General features: G+C 35.0%; 1 protein-coding gene and 2 long non-coding RNA genes across 4 annotated transcripts in view; 1 reads left to right on the top strand and 2 right to left on the bottom strand.

The window, feature by feature from the left end:
• The window catches only part of PACRG (parkin coregulated), a 217,922-nt gene that overhangs the window by 19,962 nt on the left and 170,500 nt on the right, over positions 1 to 27,460 (bottom strand). The gene's annotated exons all lie outside the window — the stretch shown is intronic.
• The window catches only part of LOC110353697 (uncharacterized), a 48,456-nt gene that overhangs the window by 17,358 nt on the left and 3,638 nt on the right, over positions 1 to 27,460 (bottom strand). The window lies entirely within an intron of this gene.
• LOC106018737 (uncharacterized) overlaps positions 26,603 to 27,460 on the top strand; it is a 48,201-nt gene continuing 47,343 nt past the window's right edge. Inside the window, exon 1 of the long non-coding RNA XR_001193034.5 lies at positions 26,603 to 26,939. This is a non-coding gene — a long non-coding RNA (uncharacterized lncRNA). The remainder of the gene's footprint in view (positions 26,940 to 27,460) is intronic.

The raw sequence follows: 27,460 nt of genomic DNA on the forward strand, positions 1-27,460 counted from the left end.
GCAGAGCATTAGAAAATATTAGAACAAAATAAGAAAAAAAAAAAGGAAAAAACAATTATTTTTTTTTTATTTCAGAAAGTTGAATTACAACCAGCATCAGATAACTTATTTGGAGTGATAAGCATTTAATATGAGCTTAAGATGTGGTCAATTCTATTTCTGTTAATTAAAAAAGAGGAAGAGTTGTTTTTTTTTTTTTTTTTTTTCAAAGATGAATTAATTAATTATTTTCTGAAACAAAAACAAAAATCATGTTACCATCTTAAAAGCATCTAGCGAAGCATATTTGGAATATTTGGGTCCCTTAAAAATAATTTATGATGTGGCATTAAAAGTTCAATAAATGTTTATTGACCTAGCAGGAAATAATATGTTATTTGAATCTTAAAATTGCTTGCACATAGTGTGCAGTTTGGTTTCAGGAAGAAGAATAAGAGTTATGATTCTTAAGATTGAGGGGAAAACAAACAAACAAAAAATCAACTTCTTAAGCCTCTAGGTCTTGACCCGAACAAGTGTTGTGGGAAAGAGCCCACTATTCGATATTATGAGCCTTCAGTGCTGGGGATCATTCTGTGGAGCCGTTTCATTAGACCTGATTCACCACAGCCCATGTGAACAAGGAAATGGAAAGGCTGTAGTCTTCAGGGATGTCTATAAATAATAAAAAGATGAATCCACTTTTGTTCAGGAAACTGAAGTAAATGACTAAAGAAGAGATGTTTCCTAGTCCTGTATCTAAGGTCAAATTCACTTCATGAATATATGTATGTCTCCTATTCTAATTAATGTAGGTGCCAATAGGTCTGCAAACAGTATCTAAGATAAGGCAGCTACTATTCTGAGCAACAATAACAAGAGCATAATGTAATGCTAAATATCTGGTAAATTGACCTCAGTGGCATTTATAAATTTGGATCTAAATACAAAATACAGCTTTTTGAATGTTAAATCACCATTAGTGATTTAGATACTCCACCTATATATTATCATCATCCTTTTGCATAATTTTAACAGAATTTACTAGTTATACTATATCTTACTGATTACAATACACCAATAACCTTTGGTTTATTTTTTAGAGAAATATGTATTTTCTTAGTAAAGAAGAAATGACTGTTCCAAATTATTCTACTGTTCAGAAAATGTTATCAACTATGGCATGTACTTTAAATGTTCCTGAAGGATTGGATGATATTTTTTTAATATGCTTCCCATCATCGCTTTATATTGAACAATTAAACTTGTTAAATACTTTGTCTCTCTGAGTGAGGAAATGAAAAGCACCCTGTCATCATGCTTGTTAGATGTAATTGAATTTAGCACGTGTGCTAGAAATGAAAACTTTCTTTTTCTAAATTTGTAGATCATAAGTTACATTAACTAGAGCCTAACTGCCACATAACATTTGGATTTTGTACCACTACATCTTAATAACTTCTACTTCCAATTTCACAATTATAGCATATCCTCCAACATTTGAATATATAATTGTAATGAATGCTCATTTAAACATATTATTTCATATCTTCCATATTTCTGAGCCTCAAGATTGATTAGAATATCTATTTGAACAAATAGAAAGTTTTGTTGGCCCCAAACAACCAACCAAATAAAAACATAGAAAAGATGAATAAACATAAACCCATGTATAAGACAGTGAACAGCTGCCTACCTCACTTCTAAAACAGGCTCCAGTAAAGCCCCAAATCTCTCTGTGATGCTTTCTGATAAATGCATTGACTATCATTCTAATGCTTCACTTACAACTAGGACAATATTTGTAATGTAATCTTTCTTTAGAGGAGAACATCTCTTCCAGATGTGTAGTTAATAGTTAGTATACTCTTAATACTTATGTCAATGTTTTCTTACTTTACGGCTTGCTAGTTACAGCAACTTAGGATTTTTTTTCCATTTATATGGTTACTAGCATGTACATAAGCTGCTCAGTGAGCTACATGACATTGGAAATATAGTTCACCGTGTGCTTTCAAGTCACAAACTTGTAATCAACATTTAATATAACAAAAGTGTGCATGGATAGAGGGCATGGAGTCAGTCATTTAGAATTTTTGGAGGCTTTAATATTTAGAATCTAATTAGCTGGGCTGTAAATCTTGATCATTGCACTTATTTAACTCTTACAGTCTGTGGTAATATTAATAACAGGATTCTTCCAATTCTGTAATGCTTCTGTTGGCAATCACATAAAAATAAACAAGGTTCTCAACAAACAAACTCCTCCAAACAAGAAGTCAAATAAGGTACAGGATCTTCTCTAAAATCAGTCATCCCAAGAAAAGAATAATCTTTAAGCATTCTTCTCTTTCCACACAAACTCTGGAGGTTAATAAAGCACATAATATTGAGTCAGTAGCAAGATTGCTCAACTAACCCTGAAGTTTTCCAAAAGACACAAGATAAAGATCATCTAAGCTTATTCTGCAACCACAGTCACCCACATGATAGAATCAGTGGCCTGTACAAAAGCTAAATCAGCTTCTGGATGAAGGAAGATCATGTTTCAACAATATTTTCAGGTAACATTTAGACCTAAATTGGTACAAAGACAAAGAGGAGAAATACAGGGACCATGGCAAGCTGACACACTAACTAGCTTTGCACCTTGCAGCAGATGAGAGCTAGAAGTCAAAGCAGAAATGAAATGTTTTTCTGATATCGTTCTTGTATATTTGTTCACTACAAAAAAAAATCACCATGTAATTTTCCTTTATTAATTGTGATTGAGCAGCTGTATTCAAATACTCTGGAACTATACTTAAAGTGCCTAAGGTGTGAAAACTGCAAAGTCCTTGTAGAAAGGTGACGTTTCATGATTCTTTTATGTTTATCCTTTTTCTGTGGTAAATGTTTTTATTTTTTCAAGAACTGAAATAACATACAAACCAAGAAATTTAAATAATAAAGGCAAACAAACAGTTCCTCCTTCCCCTCAAATAACAGTAAAATGAATGAGTATAAAGAAGACTGGAAGGAAATGGTGTGTAACAGGTCTGCAAGTTTTCAGAGAGAGAATATTATATACATTTACAAGAAAACAAAGAAACACAGATTTCATTTAAACACAACTGATTTAAACGTCAGCTAATTGAGATTATTATATGACATTTCTTGAAATCTCTTCTTTAGTTGTTTGCAGTGCCCTTCTGTCACTATTAACTTCACTCTCACTTTGTTTCTTGCAGGAAACCAGTAAACCCAGGTTTATGCATTTAGACTCATGGATGCGGGCTGATAGGAACTACATTTTTGATGTCTTATTTTGATGTCTAATTTGCAGATTGCAAATGCATTAGTTTCTGACAACAATGATTCAGTTTTGAGAATTAATCTTGTCCATAGGAAGAACCTGAATTGTACAAGGCACAAATTTGTAGTCTAGAAAAAAAAAAAATCACCGCCTGAGGCTTTTTCCCACAAAAAGGCTAAACAAATGTAAAACAAGCTAGGTAAAACAAGCAGTTAATTTCTGGGGACAGCATAAATTCTATGTTTTCCCCTTGGGGTATACTTGCACATAGTTTATCATTCAATTCCTGCTGTCTTTCTGTTCAGGACAGAAATAACAGAGCAAAATGCAAAGAATTTGGTCAGTCCAGAATATTAGTGTGTCATAAGAAAGGCTCCTCTGTTGGCTTTTCTGATCCATTCTCAATCTGCTAATCTCTCTGGAACTTTAATTGAATTCCTTCCTACTTTTCTGTCACTGCTGGAAAATCTGCTACCAAAACCTCAGGAACATGGTACCACACTGAAAATAAAACGTACATGGTTTTAATACTCTTCTTCATTCGGGATCATGCATGGCAGTTTTTGTATGCTTATTTTCTGTCATATACAAACACACATGATTATTCATAGTGGGGTCTGAAATGGTGAGTGGCATGAAATGGAATGAAATTATATGAATAAGATGAGGTTCATTCTGTATGGCAATTTCTTCCACAGGCAGCAACGCTGCGCTCAGTTATCACACATGGGTAACGTGCCACATTCTTCTCATGCCACAGCATTGCATTCCTTACTGGCCTGGATTGTAATCTGATTTGCAATCTGACTCGGTCACAATGAACATGACTTGAAGGATAGCTCAGCAGTAAAGTTACATGATCCTTGCTGAGGAATAAAACCTCTGGGAGATATCTGGTTAGGATAATTGATTATGCAAGAATCTTTTGAATCAACTATGTCACCAGTCTCCTGACTAACAGAAACATAAGCATTAAAGGTTACTTATTGTCTTATTTTCTTCTTTTGCTATGAGGTGTCTGAAACATTTTTATATTACCTGAAAGATCCACATTAGCATAATTAAAAAACCTTAGAAACTACTGTAGCTCCAAATCTTGGATTCATCCCTGATTTAAACAAGGGAAATACAAATCTAAGCAGTCCTTTCCATTCTTTGAAGAAATTCAGATTCAGATTCTGCTTATTGCTCATGCTTGGAGACACGTAGGCAAATTAGAAAGATATTTTTGCATTAGCAGAGTTAACTTAAATTTAAACTTAAAATTTAAACATAAAATTGTTTCTTGAATTGAAAAGAAGTATTAAAGATGATCATAAAACCAACAGTAAGTTAGAAAACACTTTGGTGCTTCTGTCTGGTACTAGAAAGTTTTGCTTCTTGGAAGATATTCTTTTTAACAGATTTTTGTTTTTACTAGTAAGGAGAGACCCAAGTCTGACTTCACATACTTTACAAAACAAGTGATTCTACTGAGTTAGATGTAACATAATGTACGAATAATTATTTAGGTAATTACATATGTTAATTTTGTACAAATCAGTACTTTAACCTAAGGCTAATAAATCACAGAATTTCATTTAAACCAAAAGAACATAAAGTTGAAAAGTATCAGTTTTTCAATAATGAAGTTTGCGCACACAGTGATGTATGAATCAATTTTCATAGACCTTCAATGTTCTTCTGACAAGTGAAAATATGATTTAAAATTCACAATAAACTTCACACAAAACTTACATGAAAACTAAGGAACAGAAAAGAGGAATTTATCTCACAGTCCTTTTGAGTCCTCACTTTTGTGTTCACAACTTAGAGATTTTCATATGGACTTCTGCAAAAGTTCAGAAATCTCTAGCTGATTTTGGAATCCCAGGCACAGACATTCTATGTAGAGTTAGATTGTGTCTACATTTTAAATATTCATAGCATCTTCAGCACATTACTCTATGAAATGATTCATTACTTTTCTGACACTGAGTCAAGGGAACAGGTTGTTTCACATTTATAGAATATGTTCTGTAAATAAAGGAAATGTAAGGAAAGCTGAACATACAAAATAAACGTAGTACTTAAAATTCTGGTGTAAAAATTACAGTTTGGCGTCCTCTATAAAAATTATTGCTGGGGGATACTTAATTTGTAATTAAAGATCAAAAAGTCTCTACGATCACAATCTTCCTATTTTATGGCTTCCTTAAACATCTTAGACTAATAAAAATTTTAAAAGTGATTTTTTTTTTTTAATTCTATACTATACAGAGTATGAAAATGGTGTTTTGATATGAATATATAGCATTTTTGAGTCTTTACTTGATACAGTGGAATGATGCCAATTTAGCATCAATGGAAACATGTCAGTTGACATAAGATTAGGCCCACATTAAGGAAGAATCACTTAGTAGTTATAAAAGAATATTATGATCAAAATGCTACTTATGGCTGAACAATGTTGTGGTAAAACAGAAATAGTAGAAGGATTTTTTGAATAAATGATACCTTTTCTAGAGGCTATTTTTCATATATTAAATAAATAAACAGAAATTTAATAAAAATTGACTGTTCAGAAAATTTTGCATATAAACAAACTTGAAAGTTTCTGTTATTGAATCTTATTTTTATTTCAATCAAAAATGGAAAACTAGAAAAAGTTAGAAAAGTATCAGTGACTATGCAACAGCTTCCCTCAGAAGATATTCTTAAGGCAGAAAAATGCTGGGTTTTGTGTGTGTTTGTGTGTGTGTGTAAGTTTAATGCTGAGTACATTTCTAAGCTCTGGTTTTCAAACATCTGTATATACATACATATATATATATACACACACACACATGTATATGTATAAAACTGTATACAGTGAGTCCAGCTGAAAAGCAATGAACTATTCACAAAGGTAAGCTAATGTTCACAAGTGTTTGGAGACTGAAGGAGTTACTTTAGATCATGGTCATACAGTAATTATAAAAGGAATGCAGATATTAAAATATCGTTATTAAAATTTTAATATAGTATGTGGCATGGACCAAAATAGATGTGCAATAAATGATGCAAAGCAGATAAATCCTACCTGAAAGTTTTCCTATTTTTGAGAGAGAAAAAAAAAAAAAAAGATATTATCTCTTCCTTGTGAGTAGGCTGTTACAAGAAAAATAGGGAAAGCTAAATCTGAGGTGACATACTATAATCTACAAGTTCCTGAACCATGGCAGAACATATTACTGCCATTTTTTTCTTTTCTTTAGAAATCATAATGGAAGAGGAAAAAGGCTTTAGCCTTACCTTCAAAGATACCTTTAACATTTTGCTTTCTGTTTTATTTTCATTTCTGTACTGTCAGAAATGCCAGTGGATTTCCTTCTCCTGTCTGTTAAGCTCCCTTAGAAATATCTCTTTGTAAAATACTAGCATATAATTTTTCCCCGCAACATTCACACACACACACAAATTTATGTTTTATTCTACAGCTTCAGCTTTAGTATTAAGTGTTGATTTACTTAATAGTAAGCATGTGTTGAAGGTTTTCTTCTGTCATAGTTAAAGAATACATTTGGAGGGTAGAGATTTCTAAATAAAACAAAAACAAAACTATAATCTGACACAGTTGTTGACACTGATCTTAGGAAGTCTTGAGATGTCTACAGGTCACAGATAACAGAGAATGATACTCATTTTGAGCTAGATATATCTGTATACTCAGTTTTGGCGGAAAAATAGTTAAAACTCACCGCAATCTGAATTCCATCGTGACATGTCACAGAAGTGAAGTGGAAGGTTTTCAAAATGTGTAGAGAGAGATTAAGTGTGAATTCGGATTTTATTTTTATTTAGTTAGTTATTTATTTGTACTTTAGATAACAGTTTGTACACATGCTGCTTAATTTCTGGCCAAGTTGGAGCCTGCTGAATTGTTAGACAAACATAATAACAGGATTACCAGGAGACATAATATCATTGCACAAAGCCCTACTATATAATAATGTAAGCAAAACCATTTTAAGTCAATACAATTTAAGTAAAGTTAAAAAAAAAGACACAAAACCCTCAAATGAGAAGAATAGTAAAATTTTATAAAATTGGAATATAAAATGGAAAAAAAAAAAAAGGAGATTTCAGGTCAAACCGATCCCTAGAATAAACAGATGTAATTTCAAACATTTCAACATCTACTGCCTGAAATTGCCTCTTCTGTCTTCCACTAGCTCCTAAGTAATCCATGCCAACACACTCGATTTTCTTCTACCACATAGTCTTTTTCTGCAGTTTTCTCAGGTTTCTGAATCATTTTCTGAAACCTAGAATCTCTTCTTGAAGCTACCAAAGCTAAATTCTCCTCTGAATTACATCTATAATAATTTTTAGCATTTTCACTTATCAGAATTTGACTTGCACCTTGCTGAAGCTAGTGTTAGGCAATTAAACAGACTAACAGCAGCCCTTAGCTTTCTCAGCCTGCTTTAGAGCACATGGAGAGATTAGCTTCCTCCTGAAGTGAATCAAACTACCTAAAACTAGGTTCTTGTTTGGGACTGACTTCTAGAGAAACTTTTTTCTCACAGATAGTAGAGATTAATTCTATACAAATAACCCTCCTAAGCCTAACAGGTAACATTTTGACACTGAATCCTCTTCCTCCCCCTTCCCCTTTTGAAATCATCTCCTATTATGGGTGCATTTTAATTTCAAGTTAGGCAAAATTTTTGTTCTTCTGTACATGAACAGTGCTAAAAAATGTAAGATTTTCTTGTACTTAAATGTTCTATATTTTGAGGCCCTAGATTTGTGTGAACATGTGCTGTTTTACTTCCACGGGTCCCAGACACATTTCCTCCTGCCACCTCTCTACTCATCTCAGATGTCTGTAGGCTGACTCAGCTCACGAACCTAGCAGAAACATTAACCATTCTTTTTTGTTGCTAGATTCATTTTCTACCAAAATTCTAAATTGAATCATCTCTCTTAGGGGCAAGCTGAATGAAGTAGCAGGACCCCATAGCCAGGAGGGAAGGGGAGATAGAGACTGCCTTTTTCAGGAGTAGCAAAATCAGAAGATCTAGAATCAGATGATCTATTCCAGCTGCTGGAATAGACTCTGTGACTTTGGCTAAGAAATTACCGTGTGAAATTACCAACCTTGGAGACTCATCATTGCTCCATCGATTCTCTCAGATACTCTAGATTTCCTTTGATTACTCCATGCATAAGTTTGGTAAGATAATAAAAAAACTTCCTGGGAGAAACTTGATCTGAAATATTTTTATAATTAGGCAAATAAAATTTATGTGCTGAAAGACAGTAGTGATTCAGCTAGAACATCACAAACTCTGTGACAGACAGCACCTACAGCCACCAACATAATGAGAGGTTGTTAAAAGCAAAATGCTGTTTTACAGCACAGATTGAATCACTGGTAGCATCAGCTTCAACCTGTTCTTTCCTTTCCTCCCTCCCAGTCATCTAGGTACTGGCACCAAGGTTGACCTCAGGCTATGAGAATTAATAAGAATAGTCCCTGATGCAGGACAATACTCCTTCTGTTCATACCAAAAGCTAGCCCATACTATTACTGGATCTTAAAAAAATATTAGTACAAAAAATAAGTGTATCTATGGTATGAATACAACATGCAAAGCTGCTGCTGTGTCACTTTGCCCTGAGAACATTTATTGGTTCATATGTATAGAAGTGGCTATAGTCTCTCTTGTACCTTCCCCAAAATCTGCCTTCATTAAATTAATGGGTGTTCTGGTAATGAAATTAATGCAAGTGAGCAATGCATGGTATTTCTGAATGCACATGCTTTACAGGCTTCCTTGTTTCAAGACACTACAAGAGCAATAGTCTGTTATGAATTGAAAGAATGGGGTATACAACAGAAGCAAAGAATATGTACATTTAATTGCTGTGGGTAAAATGCTACAGTAAAACAAGACTTTATAGAAGAATAAACAGGTTTGCCTTTTAATCATTCTTGTCAAACACATTCTATTCTGAGAACTTTCGTCATAGCCTCTTGTTTTCCTTGAGTTCCCCCCACCCCCGAGTTTCTATTCAGGAAACCTGCAGTTTGCTTAAGACAGGATTAACACATAAATTTCATCTATAGTCAAAGAACAGACATGTATTGTACTCTAATGTCTAACTGCATTCAAAAAAATCCTTTATGAATTCTAAAACTGATGTATTCTCTGTTGGAAATATCTTAATACAAATTACTAAAACATGAACTTTTTTTTCTCCGTCGAATGTGTGGACAGAAGAAATAAAATGTCATATTTACATGTTCACAAATAAAGTGGATAGAAGTAAGTCACAGAGTACAGAAGTATTTATTAAATATAAAGACATTAAGCAATTAGACAATTAATAACTAACAAACTATTATAAACTTCCTTACAAAGCCAACAGTACATTCCCCAGCCCCTTTTAAATAATTGACTATAAGCTGTTTTAGAAGTCAATGCATTTAAGATATGTTTGGTAATGTCAATAAGTGGGTATTCTCCTGCCTTGTTCTACTGCTGTTTTAATTCACCGCAATTGTGCTGTGTTTCATTAGCTTCCATTTTATTATATAAGAAGGTGAAATTTATCATGAGCACACATTAAATTGCGTGACTTCAGCTTCCTGTGATGGACAAAGTAATGATTAAAAAATGTGTCTGCAACCTTATGGCCAGTTGAAAAGACGCCATTAATATTTCAAACATAATGGTCTTGGGCAATATATTAGTGTGATGGGGGTGGGGTCAGTCATTTATTCCCTGTGGTAGAAATTACATATGGGGAAGGAAAGAAAGTGTCATATGATTGGCATTTGTAAGTCTAATTTGATTCAGTTAAACCAACTGATTTTACTTCTCTTTCAAGAGAAGGAAAAAAAAAAAAGTAGTTTTTTTGGTTAAAGTGAAATTTATTGATCTAAGCAAGAAGCCCGGACCCTGAGTCCTCTATGTGAATTAATAAGGACTGAATTTGCCATAAAGAAGGGTGTGGCTATACGACCAAAAATAAGTTATTCTAACAGTACTTCACTTTCCATTTTAATCTGCCTTTCACAAATAAATAAATAAATAAATAATGTAATGAATAAAATACTGTGCTTGGAGTTTATTAATATGTGTAGTTTTACATCCAATCTTTGATGCTGACACCACTCAAATTCATATCATATTTCCAAGACAGCAAAGGAGAGTTATTAATAAAAGATCTACATTGCATTGTCACACAGATAATGAAAATAAAAATATTAGTGTAAAAGTTCTTATTTGAGATTTCCACATGAGAACTCTATATCAGGGTCTCTCTATACAGTATCTCATGAACTTCACATTGGAATTCTGTACATGAAAGAACAGAAAATTGTCTGAGCTACCGTTTACTCAAAACATCTGAAGGAATAAGTCTGTACAGTATATTCACTGAATAAATACCAATTTCAGCACACAAGTTAGTATTAGCTTTGAAGTTCACATTTCTCTGCAGTAGAGTCAAGAGGAGAATATAACATAGGGTTCACCTTCATAAGTTAAATGTATGAACAATGAACCAAAATAAAAAACAAAGTGCATTTGACAGAAGAGTAGAGCGATATAAAACATAAATGTTTTGAGCTGTTAAAAATACAGCAGGCATATTATTTTTTTGAAAGTACATGTTCACCTCCAGAAGAAAATGAACTGAACTGATAAGGAATGCTTAATCAAAACACCAAACAAACAACGCATCACCCCCAACATATCCCCAGTTAATTTACTGTAATCATTTTACTGTCTTCTTCCACAAAAATCATGCATACACTTAACAAGAGCTCACATGTCATATCTTATTTAAGAGCATTACAGAAACTAATTAATACTAGCAATTACATTGGTTTTGAAATGGGTTTAGATTTCATTAGAAATTGGTCTTTTCAGAGGCTAATGGAGCAGGGAAAGCAGCAATCACAATGGTAGGTCCTCATTCTCATAAACTATTACGTATATGTGGAAATAAAAAAGTGTTCATTGTTTCTAAACATGTAAGAAAACAGATCTACCAAATTGTACTTCTACTATATTTTAAAAACAACAAGAAAGGAAATAGAGTGAAAAACTTGTGAAAGAGACACACAGGCAGTAAAACTGAGAGTGGATACACCATATAAAACAAAATTTTAGAAAGGGAGGAAGCAAGACCAGTAAAACCAATCTCATTGTTCCAAAACTTAACATGGTTTGGTTTTCTTCTTACAGACTAACAGAATTGCAACAAAGCAGCCTCATTATAACCTTCTGTCTTTAGAACAATCCTTTATGGTCAGGAGATCAGTTCTAGTCTCTTTGATAGAAACTGTCCCTTCTTGAATCCAACTCAAAACACAGCTACTGTCATCTTCCTAGCCTGGAGCTTTGATATAAATAATCAAACCCTCTGAACACTTTTCTGGCTTAACGTTTTCCATTGTTTCAGAGTTCTGGTTCCATGCCTAATACTCGCTCTTCTTCTCACCCCCTCACCTACTCTAATTTCCATACTGTTTACCCTGTCAGACTTGAACATATTTTATTTAGTGTTCTTTACAACTACCTTAGTATCTAATTGAGCATACCATCAAAGTTCTTAGAAAGAGCAAACCCAGGAGGGACAGAGGAGAAATTCTCTCTAGTATGAACTGGCGAAAATATCTTATCAACACCAGTAGCTGTTGTGGCTGCTCAGCTTCACTATAGCAGCTGCTGAGCTAAATGTAGAAAGTACTGATTTGTGTCAGCTGTCTTTAACTACCTGCGAAAATCTGAGCCAAAGAATTTTGTCTAAAGGATAATTAATTCTGAGTCCAGTAGGGTGCTCCTGCAAGGAGCAGCAGCTAAAAATTTTCTAAATGACCTAGTGGGAGATATGTATGCGAAGCCATCTTCACCCTTCCCAGTTTTCCTTCATATGAGACGACTTTTTTGTATGCATCTGAGAGACAGAAAAGGGATTTTCTTACTTCCATTAAACCTGGAAATGACAGAGTTTATGTGAACCTCGAGCTGCAGTCACAGAGGAGATCACCAGTTTCTTCACTGGAAACTAAATTGCTGTAATTTTTATATTGTTACCTTCTATGTCCATCTGTAGTCATATCTTCTCACTCCATGAATATACTGTAGGAATACTGGAGGAAATTAGTAGGGAGCAGCACAGAAGATCTCAAACCCACAGAGAAGTGAACCCTACCTTTTCCATAAAAGAAGGGTACTCCTCTTTCCCCATCTGCAGTCAGTGCTCAAAAAGCTCTGTGAATGGTTCTATAATTGCATACAAGTTCTGGGAGAATTTTGCAATGCACAAAATAAATAAATAAATAAATAAATAAATGCTCAAATATGTGAAAGTCATGGGCTTAAACATAAAAATTCTTACAGATTCACACTTCCTTTGGGACAAAAGGAAAAAACTATGGAGAGGAATGTAGAACTGACAGCAATTTCTTTCCTCATATAGGTAAACATAACCTCCTTAGTAAACGGAGACTCAGAGAAATGTCAAATGGAGAAGTTAGTTTTAATATTTCTTAAATTCAGCAGCATTTCGGAGTGTTGAGAAGCAGTCTGACTAAATACTTTAAAATAGTTAACCAAAGCTCAGATGCTGATTTCTCAAAGAGTTATATTGTGTTCTTTTGAAAAATGGCTTTCATTTTAGCTATTCATTTTTGGATCAAATGATTGCATCAAAAATGGGGATTAGTTTGGGTTCAGCTGGGGTGCAGGGCAGAGCAAAGTTTGCATATACTAGTTACATAGCTATCAGGAGGGCAGACGGCTATTTTAAGCTCTTTAACTATCAACCAATTCTACTTACTCAGCTTTAAATTTTAGTATTTATGGTTTAGTTTATGCTGATGATGACCTTTACAGTCAAAGAAATCAGATGACAATGGTTGTTAAATGTGCAAGCATTTACACAATATCTGAATCAGTGAAAATATTTATATTAGAACAACAGCAGAAAAACTGCAAATGAGACCTATTAATCATAATGCTTTCATCCTAGGTGGTCAAAACACTTAAAGAGTAGTTAGTTACTATAAATGCTAATATATATCACAGATAAATAGAAGATTTACCCAGGTAATGCAAAAATCTTTTTTTTTTTTTTGAATACCCATACAGTTTAGGTTTGCTTATTTTCAGGACTGCCCTGACAGGAAATAATGTGTCACTAGTTTCATTTTATGGACAAGAAACCAGAGCTCAGGAAGCTTTGGTGTAGCGAAGTTAAAAACTGTTCAGGACTGACCCTAACTACACGCATATAGAAACCTCTTACATTAAATATACTGACAGACATTTGAGGAGGAAATAGGATTTACACTGAGACAATTGTTGGGCCAGTTGTGAGAGGCAGTTTGTCACGTTTAAAAAGAGAACACAGAGATATTCAACAATGTACTATAAGGAAATTGGATGCTGACACAACAGAACTTTAAAAATAAAGTAGCATTTCCTCAGTAGACAGTGGTTAAATTTCTCCCAGCAAGGCAACCATAAATTCAAGAAGACTAAAAATATGCAAACTAAGTAATTTCATTGCTCTAATAGCTCCATTTTAAGGGTAGCATTTTCCCCTGTTAGATTATCTCTTTCCCTTTCCTATGGTAAACCAGTGCAGGCTGTCAATTAGGTTAATAAATAATCTCATCCCAGAACTTCGGCTATTCAGTCAAGCTAATGACTTCATTGCAGGCAGCCTAAACCTCAAGTGGTTGTTGCCTTCTAAAATCCTGGCAAAGGCTTCAGGAGTTCCTGATTATATTAAATAAAAATTTAACACACTGCGTACCAGAGATCAGTTGGGGTTGTAAACACTGCAGTATATATGACAGTGTAGCAAATTACTACTATGCTTTCTGTTTGCTTTTTTTCCATTCATAGTATTACAGTATTACTGTAAAACCCTGAATTCACACTGATAGCCTCCAATAAATTATCTTTTCCAAGACCAAAACAGAAATTAAAATACTGTATTTAATAGAATAGAGTGTTAGTTTGAATGATCAATATACTGATCATAACTGATCATTGTATATCATAACTGATATACAAAATGGAATAAAGATCTTATTACAATAGAGGAAAGTATTTTGTTACTGCTTACAAGTTTTTCATGAGTATTACTGGGCAGATACATCTTTGTTTATGCTGAGAATGAAATAAATAAATTTCACACATGCAAGCACATAAAAACAGACCTTAACCCCTTTAAACAGCAGGTAAGCAAAGAGTCTTACAAGAGGTATATATTTTTAATCAGAAAAAAAATAACAAACCTGCTTAGTTTGCTAGCTTTTGCTATTAAATATGAAAAACTTTTTATATAAAAGGCATTATAAATGTTGCTCATGCAAAGTCTCAATACCATTACAGTCATTCTAGTGATTCTGTGTGTGGTGTAAACACAAGTTTACATCAAATTTATATTGATTACTGCTATTGATTCTATCACTTCTCACTAACTTGTACGTGTTATAGCTAATGTCTTTGATTTAGGTGAAGTGCACTTGTTCTGCTCAGTGTTCCTCCTTTAACATCTCATATTTCTAATTTCTTCACCTTAAGAATCAGCTTGTCAGTGGCTGAAGTAAAAACATAATCTGTACAAACATGTTCTTAAAATGGAAAAAAAAAAAGGAAAAAGAATTATACTCCAGTATAATAGTATTTATGTGAAATAGATAACAGGTGTTTAATGAACTATCATCTAGTTTGTACTATGTAGTAATAAGTACTATATAGTACTCATTTCAGCTTCTATTTGCAATTTATGACTGAGTACCCTTTAAATGTTAGTTTGGGTCTGAAGTCATTTGAATATCAAAAGACACAGTTCCCTGTAATATTTGGACAACTCATTGTTTCCGAGGAGTCAATGAAAAAATATTTCAACATGAAAACCTGACATCTAATGACATATTGGCAACAGATTATAAATTTTAAAAGTTCCAGTTTAGACATATTTTTTAGATATACCTTATTAAATAAATCTTTTGAGACTGAATACTATTTCATCAGCAATAATTATTTTCTATGCTTATCATTTTTAACTGCAGGAAGATGCAGCCTTACCTTTTCAAGAGTAATGATAAAATGCAGCCTTAACTGATTTGGACTGAACAAAAATTTCACAACGAAGGAGAGATAATTAGAACCGGAAGATCATGAATAAATGCCACTGTGATTGTACCTTCTAGTTCCCTCACAGCATTTCCCCTAATATATTGGAAATACTTTCACAGAGGTGCTCACTGAGTTGCTAAGCACAATTCCAATTTGTAAACATTCGCATACGGTAATTTGCATTAGTTCCACATAATGTACATCAGCATTAATTAATAGAGTGGATAGCATCTGTACATCTGTTAGCTATTAGTCTTTATTCTAATTCATTAGATCTTTATCATTTACCTGAGCAGGAAAAGAAGACCTTGGCTCATGTCATTTGTAGAATAGGACAGCCTGGAATATTAAATTCTTTTGTGTACGTCCAGCTAATTATATGAACAATGATCTCAAAATTTTTGCTGCAGGACTTTGAAATTGCTCTGTTTTTGTGAATTAAAACATATATATATATATATATATATATATATATATATATATATATATATATATAATGTATTTAGCCCTAATTTGTGCAAATGCTGTGGAACTATGGTAAAAGCCTTTAGATTCAGTTTAATTTAGCATGTGCTCAGGACCTGTCTTATATAACTATTTTTCTCTGATTAGTATAATATGTCATAACTTTAACTGATATGGTTCCTTCTGGTTCAACATCACACTTGATTATGTATCCATCTCTGAGGTAATGAAATTTGGATAGGGTGTAAAGACTTTCTCCTGCTTTGAAAACATGCTGGAAAAAGTGATATTTTAAAAAGAGCACAAAAAATTGCACTCTCTATTGCCCTGTACATTGCATACATCAATTTCAACATACTACTCCATGCTCCAGAGTTGATGGATACCACTGACAAATAATTTCACTGTTCATACCAGCTGTGAGGGAATCATAGGCACTTTTCAATTTATCTCATTATTATTTAGGGATGCATACTACTTATTTTCATGGAAAGACTGAGTCATGTTGGAATCCCACTGACTTGAAAGGTGTCCCTATACTGTGCTCTCTTAGACTGTAAAAATGTCAAGATTGGCACTTCATAACTTATTAAAACAAGTAGTGATTTTGGGAAGAGGTTTTCAACAGCAACAACAACAACAAAAAGGATATAATTAGTGAACCAAAAAATGAATGATTAGTCTTTCTTAGGACTTCAGAGCTCATTTTATGCTTGTACTGATTTATCTAGTAAGGAGCCACACAACTTTGGTATATCTCTTGGCTAAAGACATGAAAGAGAGATCCAGGTAGCCTAATACCACAATATTCTGAAGTGATACAGAATGATAAAGAAATGGCTTATACTTTTATTAGTTTCAAAAAATGAGCAGATATTGATGCAAACATGACTTTCTATAAAAGTGATGCTACCTATGACTTATGTACTTGGGCAAGCTTTACTCCACAGCCATGCCATGCTAAGCAGTTGGTGGTATGTAGTAGCCACATGAAAACAAATGGTGCAATTTAATTCATAATGAATAATTTCTTGAAGGCACAGGAACTTTTTCAGGACTATATATTCTCTATAAATTGGGATATATCTCATCACTTTATCACTGGCCCCTCTGGGAGGGATTTTGCAGCTTATTATGGAAACTTTATGAAAATTACCTGAGAGTCATTGCAATTGCACATTATGATCAAAATTCAAAAAATGCAATGAATTATCTCCTTGTTCAACTTTTTATGTTTATAAGCTATATGAACAAAATAATAGTCTATGCTACAAAGTTCATAGAATCATCAAATATCCCATGTTGGAAGAGACCGACAAGTATCATCAAGTCCACCTCCCATCTCCACACAGGACCATGCAAAAATCAGACTATATGTCTGAGAGCATTGTCCAAATGCTTCTTGAACTCCAGCAGGCTTGGTGCTGTGACCACTGCCTTGGGGAGCCTGTCCCAGTGCCTGAGCACCCTCTGGGTGCAGAACCTTTTCCCTAACCCCCAGCCTGACCCTCCCCTGTCCCAGCTCCATGCCGTTCCCTCGGGTCCTGTCGCTGTCCCCAGAGCGCAGAGCTCAGCACCTGCCCCTCCGCTCCCCTCCTGAGGGAGCTGCAGGCCGCCATGAGGCCTCCCTTCAGCCAGCTCTGCTTGAGGCTGAACAAACCGAGGGACCTCAGCTGCTTCTCTTAGGTCTTGCCCTCTAGACCCTTCACCATATTTGTAGCCCTCATTTGGGCAGTCTACAATAGTCTCATGTCTTTATACTGTGGTGCCCAAAACCGCACACAATACTCGAGATGAGGCCACACCATCACAGAGTAGAGTGGGACAATCCCTTCCCTTGTCTGGCTAGCAATGACATGCCTGGTGTACCCCAGGCTATGGTTGGTCCTTTTGGCTGCCAGGGCACACTGTTGACTCATGTTCAACTTGCTGTCAACCTGAACCCCCAGATCCCTTTCTGTGGGTCTGCTCTCCAGCCTCTTGCTCCCCAGTCTGTATGTACGTCCCAGGTGCAGGATCTGGCACTTGCTCTTGTTAAATTTCATGTGGTTGGTGATTGCCCAGTCCTATAACTTGCCAAGAAGAACAAAAAGAAAAGGGCATGGAAGGTTGACCACGACAACATAGCGATAAAGAAAATACGTTCTCTTTCTGAAAAGGAAAAACAGTGTTCAGGACTGGGAAGTAATGAACTGAACTTCAATAGTTCATATGCCAGCTCATACTTCAGTGATTTTCCCGATAGTGATGCAGCCTCAACATTTTAGGGACTCAAAGGCTAGCTGGCAGTAAAGATGAGACACAGTTCATTTCAGACAGACCTTGGTTGATATTATACATTGGATACTATACATTGCAAAAGTCTCTCCGACTACTGAGCTATTGTCAGTCCTGAAGTCTGTGCTTTTTTTTAAACTCTGCAGTGGCTTTCACAGGAAAGTGCAGGTTAATGCTTATGCCTTGTGGCAAAATCCTATTCAGTCCTTCATAGTTTAGAGGTCTGATCATTGTTCTTGGACTTCCTGTGATTCATTTTCATACTTTGGTTTTAATGTGGTATTGCAACTGCACTTTGAGTTACAATCAGGTTTAGCTATGTCTTTATCATGTCTAGAAAGTAGTTCTGTGGTAATATCCTAACTGCAGGGCTTCTGGAATCTTTTACTCCTCTGAAAGGACAAATAAATTTAGGAGTTCTGTATAGGTCAGCTGAGAAGATATCAAAGCATAATATAGGACTAGAATAAACTCACAGTTACAATGACTCTAGGCACAAGTAAGAGTAAACATGCCAAGTCTTGCTGCCAACTTTAAAAAAGGAGGGTGACATTCAGTCAGCTTCATCCCCAGTAAATCCAGACCACTCATAAAGAGAGTAAACACACCATAGCACACTAATAAGCCTCTTGCTATGGATAAGAAGTAGTATGACAGAAAGAGCCAAGATTTGACAGATTTATAGATAAGACTGTAATCCTTGGAAAAAAACATATGAGGGGACTAAAGTCTTAATAGTGTAAGTAGTGCTACTTCTTATTTTACTGGAGCTTCAGTTATAAATCAGGATCTCCACTGTGTCAAAGAGTACAGTATGGTACTCTTATATACTCTTATACAGATATGGTAGCGTACAGAAAATAAAAGGCTAACTATTCACCACTGATTTGCATCATGTAAATATGAAAATAATTTCTGATAGCAGATATGCTGATTCCTATCACTATGTTACTTTAGGTTGAATTTCTATTATTTTTTATATAGATCAAAGCCAGTTTTTGCAAATTCTCATCACTATACAATTTCTTTCAGCTTTGGATCTTAATTTCATTCCTCATCTTAAGTTTTGTTGATACAGTCTGGTCACAATGGAAGTGCTGAATTGTAAAATTAAGTTTATTCTAAACTATTACAATATCCTTCAAAGCTTTCCCAGAGTCTACTGGATCATTTGTTTTTTGTTCCATTTGCTATTATTTTTAATTGTTTTGCATTACTGAGAGTCAGCTGCAGTAGCAAAACTCTTTCATGCCAATAGGTGCTAAGCTCCTACTGATGTCAGCAGGAGATACCCAGGATCAGCGCTCCTCGGGTTTCACTGCACAGTCTTTATTGGGTTGAAAAATATAGCCAAAGACTGTGGGAGGAGGAACCCTCAGCAAATATCAGTTGTCTTAAGTGCTATTACAGTGACAGCCTTTAGAAATTACAGAGCTACCTTCTCTAAAGATCAAAATGAAAACTGTGGTTTTGTTATAAGCTGCATGAAGTTCAATTAAAATCTATCATGGTATAAAAAATAACTGCTACTACCAGCCTACAGTATTAATGGAAATTATCTGCATAGCATAGCATAACATAGCATAGCATAGCATAGAACAGAAAAGAACAGAACAGAACAGACTAGTTCAGTTGGAAGGGACCTTCAAAGATAATCTGACCACTTTAGGGATAACCAAAAGTTAAAGCTCATGATTAGGGGCACTGTCCAAACACGTCTTGAACACTGATGGGCATGGGGCATCAACCACCTCACCAGGAAGCCTGTTGCAGTGCTTGAACACCCTCACGAGAAATAAATTTTTTCCTTATAACGAGTCTGTATCTCTGGCACAGCTGTGTGTTGTTCCCATGCATCCTGTCATCAGTGACCAGGGAGAAGAGACGGGTGCTTTCCTTTGCCCTTCCCCTCCTCAGGAAGTTTCAGAGAGCAACAAGGTCGCCTCTCAGCCATCTCTTCTTCAGACTGGACAACCCAGGTTTCCTCAGTCTTTCCTCATAAGACATGCCCTCCTGCCCTTTTACCAGCTTTGTTGCCCTCCTCTGGATACTTTCAAGGACCTTAACAACCTTTAAATAATGTGGAGACTAGAACTTCATGTAATATTTAAGGTGATGCCACACCAATGCTAAATATAGTGGAAGAATCACCTCTTTTACAGGCTGGCTCTGCTGTGTTTAATTCATCCCCAAAAATGCGGTTTGTCCTCCATCAATCAACAGAGAATTTTTATCAAAATATAACATAAAAGATGTGTGAACACTACCTTCTACAGGCATTTGAGATATTTTTTTCATCTTACTGATCATCTGGAGCTAAAAAGAAAAGTAAATATAAAATCCATTTGCCTTTAAAAAAGACAATGAACAAATGTTTACAATGAGGTATGATGTTCTAGGATCCTGTACAATGATGCTCAGGTTCTTGAGATTTGACTGACCACCACAGCATGAAGTGTTACTAAAAATGTTTTCCTCTCCATTCACAGGCATAGGCTTAAAAACATTCTCCCTTTCTGGGGATTTTCTGGTAACAAAAGCAATTCTCAGCCAAACATTTAAACTTTCATTTAAAACATACTTGCTGCTATGTTCCCTGCTAATACAATTTATAATAATAGACAATTTAAAGATCATATTGGGTTGTTGAACGGGAAAACTTCCCCTTTTAGTACCTAAATAAGCAATTTCATATAAAAAAAATATAATAATAGGAGCAAGGAAGGGGCTGTCATTTGAACAAATTTCCCCACTGAGGAGATTTGAAGATGGTTCTTTTCTATATTTTAGTTTATCTTGTCTAGTTTTAGAAGTCCTAAGTGACTCATATCTCTTCCCCCAAGAGATTTTTCTGCAAATTGCAATATCAGAACATCAGGGAGTATTCCCTAATTTCAGTCTAATGCATCCTTTTTTAAACTTTCATCCTTTTACTCATGATTGTAATCCCCTGGTATCAGTCTACATTTTTATTTTTCCTTGATGCATATAGAATTCAAATATTTGTAAGTCCTGCCTTTTCAAAAGAATCCACATAAGCTTTCTTCATATATCAGTTCCTCCAGCTTTTAAGATTTGTTATTGCTGACTTTAAATGTCCTGTGTTCAGGAAAAATAAAAATCAGGTAACCTGAATTTCAGAGCCATCCCACAAATAGTTACACCAGATCCATACATCAGGGACCACGACTTTCCTAGCTTTTCAGAAGTTTTGTCTACACAAGTTCAATCAGCAATTTTTGTGCTCTACAGTACATTGGAAATTTATTTATTGTCCACAGTCACTCCAGTTTGTTTTCATCATTACTGGGTTTTAGACTATTCCCCACTGTTGCTAACTGCAGAAAGGCACCTGGATAGAAATAAAAACATGTAAAACTGCAACAACTTTCCTTCTGTTATCAAGTCTGAGGAGTGTGACTAGAGATGAAAAATTATTAGTACCAATGTGGGACAGTTTGTGAACAGAGTACCAAAAGATACATCACTCCAGTACAATTCCATAGCTGCTTCTATTGGCCAGTGTTTTACTAAGTCCCAGCTACAGTTTTTGCTGCCTTTCCCAAGATGTGTGCAGAGGCATAACAGCAGATAAGCCAACTGCTCTTTCTCTGAAATTTCACCTTTTTATTACTGTCATGGTACAGTGGCTGCTGGCAGTGCAGCAAAACAAAATTTGTACTCTGTGCTGGTTGCGGTAACTTGGCCTGATATGCACTGCGAACCTTAATTGAAAATGAGTATCTTACGTCCTGAATTTCACGTCATGTAACACCCAGCATTGAATAAATGGTGTCTTCAGAGTGACTGGTCACAAGGGACTACTTTATGACTAAGGATTACCAATGTAAAAAAAGATTATTGGCTTAGGTCTATTGTACTTGTGTCAGAGTTAGTCATTCAAAGCCTAAATATGTAAAGAACAAAATGCAGAGGCAGAAATGGAGATACAGAATCACATATCCAGAGAACTAGCTCTGCATCTGATCAACTATGTACTCTACAGGGCTGTGTAGAATATGGTATTTAGCTATGAAAAGAAATCAAATTGAACAATGCAGCTGTGTTTTTTGCTTTTTGAGACATGGGCTTCCTTCCAGTAAAATATCAAGATGTTAATTTAAGTGTGATGAATCTTTAAAAATGGCAGCATAAAATAGTCAATGGTACACACTGAAGGGGCGTATCTTCAGCAGCAGAAGACAATGCCAAGAAACTTTATGAGAAGCACAGATCAAAGATAGGAAGAGACATTAGAACAGATAAAGGAAACCTATAAAAATATTTCCAAAATAGTTGCTAAATACTGGACTTAGGAAAGCTATAGATGCTGAATGGACTTCTTAATTATGAATAATAGAATAAAACTACTTAAAAGCTACCAATTAGACTTCAAATACTAACTGCAACTTTCAGTTCCTGACACTGTAATAATTTCATTAGCTGAACAGGGTGATGAAGGCAGGCTAGTTTCTGGTTTTGACAGTACATTTGACTTAAGAACTCTATTTTGGTGATCATACAAAACAAGTACAAGTATTTGTACTGAATCTACTGAACAGATTCAGATGAAACATTTTGGTACAGCATAACAGCCAGGCAAAAGCGATGCCTCCTTTTTTCAAACTAGCTCAGTAGCTAGGGCACCCTTTCCCACAACATAGAAAGCCACTTTCAGTTCTCAATAAATGGTCAGTGAATCATCTCCAAATTAACACAGACTGTCTTTGAGTTATTTTTGAGGAGGAGAAGCTCAGAATACAGTATTTAATTCATCTGCCTGGATCTGCTTACAAACTTATCAGTGAAGAGATTGCAGAATAGACTGAAAGCAGCACACCCTTCAGGTAACATGTAAGGTTAGATCACCTTCCTTTTCTACAAAACATGCAGGCTCAGACTAAAAGAGAACCACAGCCAAGTTCTCATGACGTAATGAGCAGCAACTGTTAGAAAACAGTTTGGAAATGATATCAATTCCTTGCATCTCCCTGTCTGGCAAGGATGCTTAGAAGAAGTCCATAGCTTCCATTACTTTTGTTTCATTTGTACTACTGTACAATGAAATAAACCATGTAAAACTGCTCAAACCAGCAATACCTAATTCATTCTTAAATAATTGTTCTTCAATTTTTTGATTTATTTATTGAGTCAAAAGTGAATCTTTTTTATTTCTACTGAAGTCATTACTAAAGTAATGCTGTAGCTGTGTTGGGTGTAGGCATTCACCATTTATTTGCCAATTTGTACAAAAATTCCTAGTAAAACTAAACGCTAATCTCATTGGGATTTTAGCATATCTTTGAAAGCAGCATTTTAAATGTACTCAGTTGTTCTCCAGAACAATAGTATTTCCTCTCTGAAAATCAGAAGCCAGGGATCATAGCTGAACAGTTATTCACTGCACCAAAACAAGACCATATCTGATGGCCATTATCCTGAAAGTGCTGTTTTGTTTAAGTGAATGGATCCTATGTCTTCAATTTAAGCTTGTTTAAAATTTTTTGGAAAACACTCTTTAAAAACTCATTTTCATGAGCTATTATATGCTCAGATGGGAGTTTATTACTAGGATAACACATTTTCAACCAATTTCATTCAAAATTATAGAATTTATTTATTTTTTTTTTTAATCTGGTGAAGATAAGGACTATTGCCCTCTGCAGAGGAAGCTTCTAATCTAGTATAGAAAAAGGCCAAAAAGGTACCTCTCATGAATACAGCTATCCAAGTCAAATGACTTCAATTTCTTCCTATACTGAAAAAAAGAACTTGTGAGACTGTATAAGAAAGAATCTTTACAGAAATATAATCTATTCATATGTGGAAAAAAAAAATCATGCACACAAGGAACAAATCCTAAAGTTCTCCCTTAGTACATGAAACTTAAACCAAGAGCTGTTAGCTATAATCCCAGCCTTTGCTTTGATCTGAGTTCCCTCATGTCCTCAAGAGCTGGCACTAGGAATGTCGTTGGAATGGATAGCTGGTTTCTGGGACAGAGGGCAGGCAATGGTAAAGGACTTCCCATTTTGGAAGCAGCCCATATCTATGCTAGACATCAGCTACTGTGACACTGCAAGTCTATTTATAAAATCTACAAAACTAGCCCATAAAATCCTTCTGGAACCGACCTGATCACTCCTGGGCACGGCACAGAGTCATTGCCTCTGTACAAAAAGAAACATGGGACGCTATAGGATTTCTGAAGGAAGAAACAGAATGAAAGCATGACTCTGTGAAACAGATAAAGGAAAACTATAGTACTTTACAGTGATATTAAAACTGCAAGTGACAGGGACGAGGAATTCAAACTGAGGGTAATGTTTTTCAAACCTTTTTTTGGTGCTCTGACAAAAGATACTGTAAAACCAGGTTGTCCCATAATACCGAAGCTTCTGAGAATAGCAGAAGCTGTAATTTAAGAGGTCTGCTTTACTGAATGAGTAAAAGAGAAAGGTATTTGTCAAAATCTCTTTTTGCTATTAAGATATGTTTTAGATTTTTAAAAAATATCATTTTCTGACAAAGACAATGGAAAGGGCAACCTTCTGGATAAACAAGGCCTAGGCTGACCACTTTTCAAAATATGACACACAAAAAAAGCCTTGAGAAATTATGAATAAAATTATGACTTTTTTTTTTTTTTTTTTTTCCCAGAAACAGGATGCTCTGTTCTTATGGCAGAATTTCACCTGAGGAACTCAAATGCAGAAATACAAACTAAGATATTATAAAGCAGTCACTACTGCTTTAATAGCTCATATTAGACTACTAATATGTCACTACTGCAGAGCTAATTTGGTAAAACACTTTTTTTTTTTTTTTTTTGCTTAAATTGCACAGACATTCATGTGCTGACCCTGCAACCACATCCACATGAACATGAATGTGCAAGTTTGCACAGTAAATATTGTAACTGTCCCCAGTGAAATATGCTTGAATACCAGGTTAGCCCCATATGTAACCATGTAAAGGTAAGAGTTTTATGGAAAGTCATTAGCAATGTCTGCAGTGGCAAGACCAACCAACAAACCAAACAAATAAACAAAACAAACCAACCAATCAACCAAAAAAAAAAAACCAATACCTAATTATGTGTACACAGGTCAGTGGAATCCAACTGAGAGAGCCCTAAGTTAGCACCCAGAGATTCAGCTATATTCATCTTACAATCAACATTACTGCTCTGCTTCTCCCTGCATTGTGATGCCCTCCCAGTTTGCCTGGTCCTGACTAAGGCACCTCAGTGTGCCTGCAGCGAAGACACTTCCCATTATTCATCAGAAGAAAGTGTGCAACTCTGGAGCCAGCTGTTGTGATACTGGTATTGATTGTGGAGACTATGACTGGCAAACACTAATCTGTAGGTGTCTGAGTTACCCTGTCATTCCCATCTGCACAAACAATTTCTGTTCAGCTTATAAAGAAAGAGGCTGATAACATTATGCTGAGATTATGTGAAGATAGACATTTCTATTGAGATAAATATAAGAAGGCTATTTTAGTCTGAATCAGTGTTACTAAATTGCTGAATATGCTCTTTTAAAATATTTAATCATCTTTTGTTCAACTGAATGAACACAAGCTTTTTTATTTTCTTTTCTTTTTCATTATAAAACAGGGGACTATAACAAATGGCAGAATTTTATATTTATTTATTTGGTGTGTCTAGTACATTTGTTTTTCATATAACTATGAAAATAAAGTGAAAAATAATGACAAAAATGTCACAGTATATAAGCTATGTTCACTTTAACTGTTGGCTATCTTGACAGCTTAAATTCCTTGGGTCAAATTTACTTCAGAATGAGTGGAGACAATTCCCTTTGAAAATCAGTAGGTATTAAGTACTCCTTCTTTAGGTATAAATTTACTCTTCTTATCAAAACACTTTTGTCAATGAAGAATACACTATGTTCTACTTACATGCCAAATAAGCCTCACTTAAATAAATTCAGTTTTATGTTACATGAGCAGAACAAAATCTGACACTAACATGGGAAAATACTGAGGTTAAAAAAACAACAACTCTAATGTAAAATGATAAAGCCAATACACTGACATTCCCATAATCAAAAGCATGTAATAAGACATTTTGTGAGATCAATCAAAGCTTGAGGTGAATTTGCAAACCTGTTTTGGAACATTTTTGCAGTCAGTAAAGAGAATATGTTAAAATGTACACTGAATCTTCATGCCTAGCCCAGAACTATGAAGTACTGAAACAAATAATGTTCTGCATTTTGCTGTAAACATGCATATTTTATTTCTCTGAGTACCAAAAAGAAAATAATTTATCACAACAATAATCAACTGAGAAAAAACTTGTGTTTTCTCCAGTGACATAAAAATACATACGCCACAAAAAAGTATTATTAGGAATAATCAGTGTCTGGTAAGAAGGAAATTAAAATAGTATGGAAACAATAAGGAGATGGCAGTGAAAGGCAGAGACTCTCTTGCTTTAGAGACAGACTGTGGATTGGCTCCTGAAAGCCTGAGTTAATATTTGCTAACCCTAAGCACATTCAACAGCTTCAGATTTTCTTCTTTTAGTGGGGCCACTGCTCCTTTTGTGTGAAGATAGAGCAAAGCTGTGAATAATGCCTAAGAGCAAAACTAAACCAGAAATAAATGTCTTTTTTTAATGTGAGACCTTCAACCTCAATTCCAGTTCCCCAGAGGCCAGCTTTGAGTCCTTGTCACATAATGCTCTCACAGATTTCAACTGGGGATAAAGATGGTTCTGTACAGAAACGATGAAGAAACTGCTACTGAGAAAGGTGAGCTTACAAGTCTCTTTTGACAGTGGTGAAGAGAAGTTAGAGCAATGTCATTCAGAACAACCAATTTAAATAAATGGACTGCAGTTACTAGAGATAGCAAAGGCAAACTACACAGCTCTTCAGTGAGTCAATGAAGCCTACTGCTTAGCTAAAGTGCTCAAAATTAATTAATTTTGGGTGTCATGCAAGATGTGCTGAACTGTTCAGAATGTATTTGTTTCAAATACAGAGTACTGAACCCTTTAGAAGAATTGTTCTGATCCAGTCAGAAAAAAAGGGGAGGGGGGGCAACAACAACAAAAAGAAAAAGAATAATCCACATGCAATAGATACTAAAGAAGAGCTATTTTACATGGATAAATTATGGTTCCTCTCTGCATTTTAAGGGAATTAGGGGGCAAAGGAAAAAAACACGACTTCTTATTGTCTTAGTGACTGATGAAAGTAGTGCAAGTGTTAAGGTTGCCAAGAGTTAAGGAGGAATGTCCCAGGAAAGGAATGAAATTAACCACTTCTCT

Source organism: Anas platyrhynchos, chromosome 3 (genome assembly GCF_047663525.1).
Source record: "Anas platyrhynchos isolate ZD024472 breed Pekin duck chromosome 3, IASCAAS_PekinDuck_T2T, whole genome shotgun sequence".
Taxonomy (NCBI): domain Eukaryota; kingdom Metazoa; phylum Chordata; class Aves; order Anseriformes; family Anatidae; genus Anas; species Anas platyrhynchos.